Source organism: Notolepis coatsorum, assembly GCF_963971535.1.
Source record: "Notolepis coatsorum genome assembly, chromosome: 10".
NCBI classification, from domain to species: Eukaryota; Metazoa; Chordata; class Actinopteri; order Aulopiformes; family Paralepididae; genus Notolepis; species Notolepis coatsorum.
The window spans coordinates 98,448,578-98,455,077 of record NC_140174.1 but is presented as its reverse complement, the minus strand read 5'-3'; the positions used below and the strand labels follow the sequence as shown (position 1 = coordinate 98,455,077).

Here is a 6,500-nt window from a genome sequence, read left to right as displayed (position 1 = left end):
GGAATAGCTGTTGGGTCAAAAAGCAAAAAGCATTGTAACTGTCATAACAGGGTCGCTCTTAGGGGTGGGACGATACATCGATCCAGATCGATACATCGATGTAATTATCAACGATCGAATCGGATCGATGCGATGTAATAAGATCGATTCATATCGATACTCTTATTTTGAAAATCCTGTGGCGAGTCTCATAACTGATTGTGTTAAATGGGCATATGATATCATCTCATATCGATCGCAGGCACCTGAATCTAATCGTATCGTATTGTATCGTGAGAGACTTTGTGATATCGGCAAATATCGTATCGTTGTCCAAAGAATCGATATCGTATCGTATCATGATGAAACTGGTGATTCCCACCCCTAGTCGCTCTGCAGTGAGAGTCATAGATACCCACAGACGTACAGCCGCATGCACCTCTATACATTGACATGCAGCAGAGACTTGAAGTTCAGCCCCGTTACAGTCGTCATATACTACAACTCTGTGCGTACATCTGATTAGCACTACACTCAGTCTGTATATTTTACACCCAGTACTAGAGCTGCCGCGGTTACCGCATTACCGCGGTATCGCTGTTACATCACGCCCACCGCAGAGTTTAGCTGAATACCGCATCACTGCTGTTTTTTATAATAATACTCTCAACCAAAGCAACGGAACAATTTTGATTGACAGTCGATTCTGCCAATTACGTCACACCGCTTGCACCCGCCTCTGCTGTTACCACCAATCGGCAAGCGCGTATTAGTTTTTTACTTCCTGAATGTCAGCCATTGATCAGAGCTCACAACACGGCTAATAACGTTAGCTCCCCGCTGGAGTGGATTACCATCGCTCCTCAGGAGTACTAAACGAGGCATAATGATTTTACTGCCCTTTGTTCTATACACTTGTCTGATTGAAAACTTTATTAACAGACCGCAGAATGGGCACAACTCAGCACGCTCTGAGCAAAGAAAGGAACTGAGATATGAATTGAGTAATGCTTGCCTTGCTATGGTCCGGTAAATACGCTGATGTTATTGAACGTGTAACTATATAACGTTAATGCCACAAAACGAATGCCTTTGTTAATCATAAGTAGTAACTTTATAATAATAATAATAATAATAATAATAATAATAATAATAAGAAGAAGAAGAAAGGGTCGGGGGGGTAACCGCCGGGCGCTACCACCCCTGCCCGCGACACCGAGTGAACGGCGCACGACCAGAGGGGAGACTTCGAATCCGTGTTTCACTTTCAATAACGAATGCGTGCTTGCCGAATCCCAAACAATATTCATGCTGCAAAGTCATCCTCTAAAGATAGACATTTAGACTAGAGGCAGGCTATGCTATAAAGAGTAGACTACTAAAAAGAAAAGAAAAAAATGCATTCAAATTTAAAAAAAAATTTGCGGTAACCGCGGCGGTAGGAAATATTTCGCAAATTTGTGCGGTAAGGAAAACATCAATACCGCGGCAGCTCTACCCAGTACTCACCTGTACATATTACTATTGCACTCTGGTTGGATGCCAAACTTCTTTTCGTTGTACTGTACTTATCTAATCTAATTAATCTAATCAATTAGATTAGATTAACAGGGTGTATAAACTGCACAGAGATTATTAAATCTCCCCTGCAGAATATATAATATATAATTCATAGCTCAGTCCTATATGTTCCCACAGAACCCAGATAAGAGACTTAAGAGTAATGCAAGAGGGGGATATACAGTAAGAGAAGACAGGGAAAGGGAGGGGAGAGGAGGGGGAGGGGAGGGGTGCATCAGGGGGAATATTGGGGAAGTGGGTCATCATATGAATCAGTATCCAAAGCAAATAAAAGCTCCAATTGCACTGAGCGGCTCTGCTCTGCTCTGCTCTGTTCTGTTCTGTTCTGCTCTACTCTGTTCTGCTCTGTTCTGTTCTGCCCTGTCTGCTCTGTTCTGTTCTGCTCTGCTCTGTTCTGCTCTGCTCTGTTCTGCTCTGTTCTGTTCTGCTCTGCTCTGTTCTGTTCTGCTCTGCTCTGTTCTGCTCTGTTCTGCTCTGTTCTGCTCTGTTCTGTTCTGCTCTGCTCTGTTCTGTTCTGCTCTGCTCTGTTCTGCTCTGTTCTGTTCTGCTCTGCTCTGCTCTGTTCTGTTCTGCTCTGTTCTGTTCTGCTCTGCTCTGTTCTGCTCTGTTCTGCTCTGCTCTGTTCTGTTCTGCTCTGTTCTGTTCTGCTCTGTTCTGCTCTGTTCTGTTCTGCTCTGTTCTGCTCTGTTCTGCTCTGTTCTGCTCTGTTCTGTTCTGTTCTGTTCTGCTCTGCTCTGTTCTGCTCTGTTCTGTTCTGCTCTGTTCTGTTCTGTTCTGCTCTGCTCTGTTCTGTTCTGCTCTGCTCTGTTCTGTTCTGTTCTGTTCTGTTCTGCTCTGCTCTGTTCTGCTCTGTTCTGTTCTGTTCTGCTCTGTTCTGTTCTGTTCTGCTCTGTTCTGCTCTGTTCTGCTCTGTTCTGTTCTGCTCTGCTCTGTTATGTTCTGCTCTGTTCTGTTCTGTTCCGCTCTGTTCTGTTCTGCTCTGTTCTGTTCTGTTCTGCTCTGTTCTGTTCTGCTCTGCTCTGTTCTGTTCTGCTCTGTTCTGTTCTGCTCTGTTCTGCTCTGTTCTGTTCTGCTCTGTTCTGTTCTGCTCTGTTCTGCTCTGTTCTGTTCTGTTCTGCTCTGCTCTGTTCTGTTCTGCTCTGTTCTGTTCTGCTCTGTTCTGTTCTGCTCTGTTCTGTTCTGTTCTGCTCTGTTCTGTTCTGCTCTGCTCTGTTCTGTTCTGTTCTGTTCTGTTCTGATCTGTTCTGTTCTGTTCTGCTCTGCTCTGTTCTGCTCTGTTCTGCTCTGTTCTGTTCTGTTCTGCTCTGTTCTGCTCTGTTCTGCTCTGTTCTGTTCTGCTCTGCTCTGTTATGTTCTGCTCTGTTCTGCTCTGTTCTGTTCTGCTCTGCTCTGTTCTGTTCTGCTCTGCTCTGTTCTGCTCTGTTCTGCTCTGTTCTGTTCTGCTCTGTTCTACTCTGTTCTGCTCTGTTCTGTTCTGCTCTGCTCTGTTCTGTTCTGCTCTGCTCTGTTCTGCTCTGTTCTGCTCTGTTCTGTTCTGCTCTGTTCTACTCTGTTCTGCTCTGTTCTGTTCTGCTCTGCTCTGTTCTGCTCTGTTCTGTTCTGCTCTGCTCTGTTCTGTTCTGCTCTGTTCTACTCTGTTCTGCTCTGTTCTGTTCTGCTCTGCTCTGTTCTGTTCTGCTCTGTTCTGTTCTGTTCTGCTCTGCTCTGTTCTGTTCTGCTCTGCTCTGTTCTGCCCTGTCTGCTCTGTTCTGTTCTGCTCTGTTCTGTTCTGCTCTGCTCTGTTCTGCTCTGTTCTACTCTGTTCTGCTCTGTTCTGTTCTGCTCTGCTCTGTTCTGCTCTGTTCTACTCTGTTCTGCTCTGTTCTGTTCTGCTCTGCTCTGTTCTGTTCTGCTCTGTTCTGCCCTGTCTGCTCTGTTCTGTTCTGCTCTGCTCTGTTCTGTTCTGCTCTGTTCTGCTCTGTTCTGCTCTGTTCTGTTCTGTTCTGCTCTGTTCTGTTCTGCTCTGCTCTGTTCTGTTCTGCTCTGTTCTGCCCTGTCTGCTCTGTTCTGTTCTGCTCTGCTCTGTTCTGTTCTGCTCTGCTCTGTCCTGTCTGCTCTGTTCTGTTCTGTTCTGTTCTGCTCTGCTCTGTTCTGTTCTGCTCTGTTCTGTTCTGTTCTGTTCTGTTCTGCTCTGCTCTGTTCTGTTCTGCTCTGTTCTGTTCTGCTCTGCTCTGTCCTGTCTGCTCTGTTCTGTTCTGTTCTGTTCTGCTCTGCTCTGTTCTGTTCTGTTCTGTTCTGCTCTGTTCTGTTCTGCTCTGCTCTGTTCTGTTCTGCTCTGTTCTGCCCTGTCTGCTCTGTTCTGTTCTGCTCTGTTCTGTTCTGTTCTGTTCTGCTCTGCTCTGTTCTGTTCTGCTCTGTTCTGTTCTGCTCTGTTCTGCTCTGTTCTGCTCTGTTCTGTTCTGCTCTGCTCTGTTCTGTTCTGCTCTGTTCTGTTCTGCTCTGCTCTGTTCTGTTCTGCTCTGCTCTGTTCTGCTCTGTTCTGCTCTGCTCTGTTCTGTTCTGCTCTGTTCTGCTCTGTTCTGCTCTGCTCTGTTCTGCTCTGCTCTGCTCTGTTCTGCTCTGTTCTGCTCTGTTCTGTTCTGTTCTGCTCTACTCTGCTCTGTTCTGCTCTACTCTGCTCTGTTCTGCTCTGTTCTGCTCTGCTCTGTTCTGCTCTGTTCTGCTCTGCTCTGTTCTGCTCTGTTCTGTTCTGCTCTGTTCTGCTCTGTTCTGCTCTGTTCTGCTCTACTCTGCTCTGTTCTGCCCTGCTCTGCTCTGTTCTGCTCTGTTCTGCTCTGTCCTGCTCTGTTCTGTTCTGCTCTACTCTGTTTGATTGATTGATTGATTGATTGATTGATTGATTGATTGATTGATTGAAAAGTTTATTAACAGATTGCAGAATGGGTACAGTACAGTACAGCTCAATACATACAATTGTTAAGGGGATGCAGACCAGAGAAAGACTTTCGTCTTGTTTACATCAGGGTCCCCCATTTTCAATTAATCATAACATATATGACACACACGACATACAGATAGACAGTACTGCTACATCTATACATTTATGACATACCAGATTTGCAAATACAGTTTGTGATACAAAAAGTGTCCAGAAAAGAGTGTATATACATTTGACGTAGAAACTGTACATTGGAGGAGATTGGGTAGGTGGGGTGGGGTTGGGTGGTTGGGGGGGGACTGTACATTGGAGGTGGGGGGGGGGGGGGGTTAGGTAGGGGGTAGATTGGGGGACACTGTACACTGTACATTGGAATACTGACAAAGCCATACTTGGTCATTTACTGTACAACTGGGTTAGGACATTTGTCGGGGCCAGTTTCGAATTGCAGTCTCCCGTAGGTGTTCTTTGAGAGTGTTTTTAAAAGTGGGTAGTGATTCACATTCCTTTACAGCTTTGGGTAGGGCGTTCCACATTGATGTGGCATAATTGCGAAACGTGTTTAGTCCCTTGTTTGAGCCGAATCTGGGTTTAACATGATTTGTTGAGCTTCCTCTGGTGTTGTGATCGTGGTATTCACTGACCCTTTGGAAGTATTTTGACAAGTACATGGGTACCTTGGTCATGTAGTGTATCTTGTAGACCAGGCCCATTGCAAGTTGCTGTACTCTGTCGTCTACTCTAAGCCATCCTAGGTTGTCAAAGTGGGCAGGGGTGAGGTGGGTTCTAGGAGTCAGGTCAAGCAGTAGTCTGACTAGTTTGTTTTGAGATGTTTGTAATTTGGTTTTTAGTGCCTTTGAGGTGCTTTGGTACCATGAGGTGCAAGCATAGTCGTAGTACCCTTGAATGAGTGCTCCTGCTAGAGTCTTCAGGGTATTCTTGTTTACCAGAGAGCAGATCCGGTACAAGAATCGAGTTCGTTGGTTGACTTTTTTTATTACATTGGATGCCATTCTGTCACAGGAAAGATTAGCCTCTGTTCTGCTCTGTTCTGCTCTGCTCTGTTCTCCTCTGTTCTGCTCTGTTCTCCTCTGTTCTGCTCTGTTCTGCTCTGTTCTGCTCTGTTCTGCTCTGTTCTGCTCTACTCTGTTCTGCTCTGTTCTGCTCTGTTCTGCTCTGTTCTGCTCTACTCTGTTCTGCTCTGTTCTGTTCTGTTCTGCTCTCTTCTGCTCTGTTCTGCTCTGCTCTGCTCTGCTCTGTTCTGCTCTGTTCTGCTCTGTTCTGCTCTGCTCTGTTCTGTTCTGCTCTGTTCTGCTCTGTTCTGCTCTACTCTGTTCTGCTCTGTTCTGCTCTGTTCTGCTCTGTTCTGCTCTGTTCTGCTCTACTCTGTTCTGCTCTGCTCTGCTCTGTTCTGCTCTGTTCTGCTCTGCTCTGCTCTGCTCTACTCTGTTCTGCTCTGCTCTGCTCTGTTCTGCTCTGCTCTGCTCTGTTCTGCTCTGCTCTGTTCTGCTCTGCTCTGCTCTACTCTGTTCTGCTCTGCTCTGTTCTGCTCTGCTCTGCTCTGTTCTGCTCTGTTCTGCTCTGCTCTGTTCTGCTCTGCTCTACTCTGTTCTGCTCTGCTCTGTTCTGCTCTGCCTGCTCTGTTCTGCGTCCAGGAGCTCTGAGAGCTGTGATGCTCTGGCTGGCTGGTTAGCACTGCGGTAAAAGTGACAATAGCGCGGCTCCGCATGGTGCACACTTGACAGCTCGCTACACGGCCAAACACTGTAACACTGCACCAGTGATATGTCATCCCTGGAAATAATATTTTATGATGTTTTGCTTCCCTGTGTTGTTGTCTGTTGCCTCAGCGATGGACTAATAAGCTGCCTCCCAACCAGCGGAGCTCTCCTTGCCTAGTTGACTTAGATTGTTTGCAACATCTTCAAATCAAATCAAATCAAATGTATTTGTTATAGCCCGAGATCACATGGAATAGCCCCCATGGGCTGTACAAGTCTTCTTGTACAAGTCAAGAAGAAAC

General features: G+C 46.1%; 1 protein-coding gene across 1 annotated transcript in view; it reads left to right on the top strand.

The window, feature by feature from the left end:
- dnajb5 (DnaJ heat shock protein family (Hsp40) member B5) overlaps positions 1–6,500 on the top strand; it is a 23,157-nt gene that overhangs the window by 6,821 nt on the left and 9,836 nt on the right.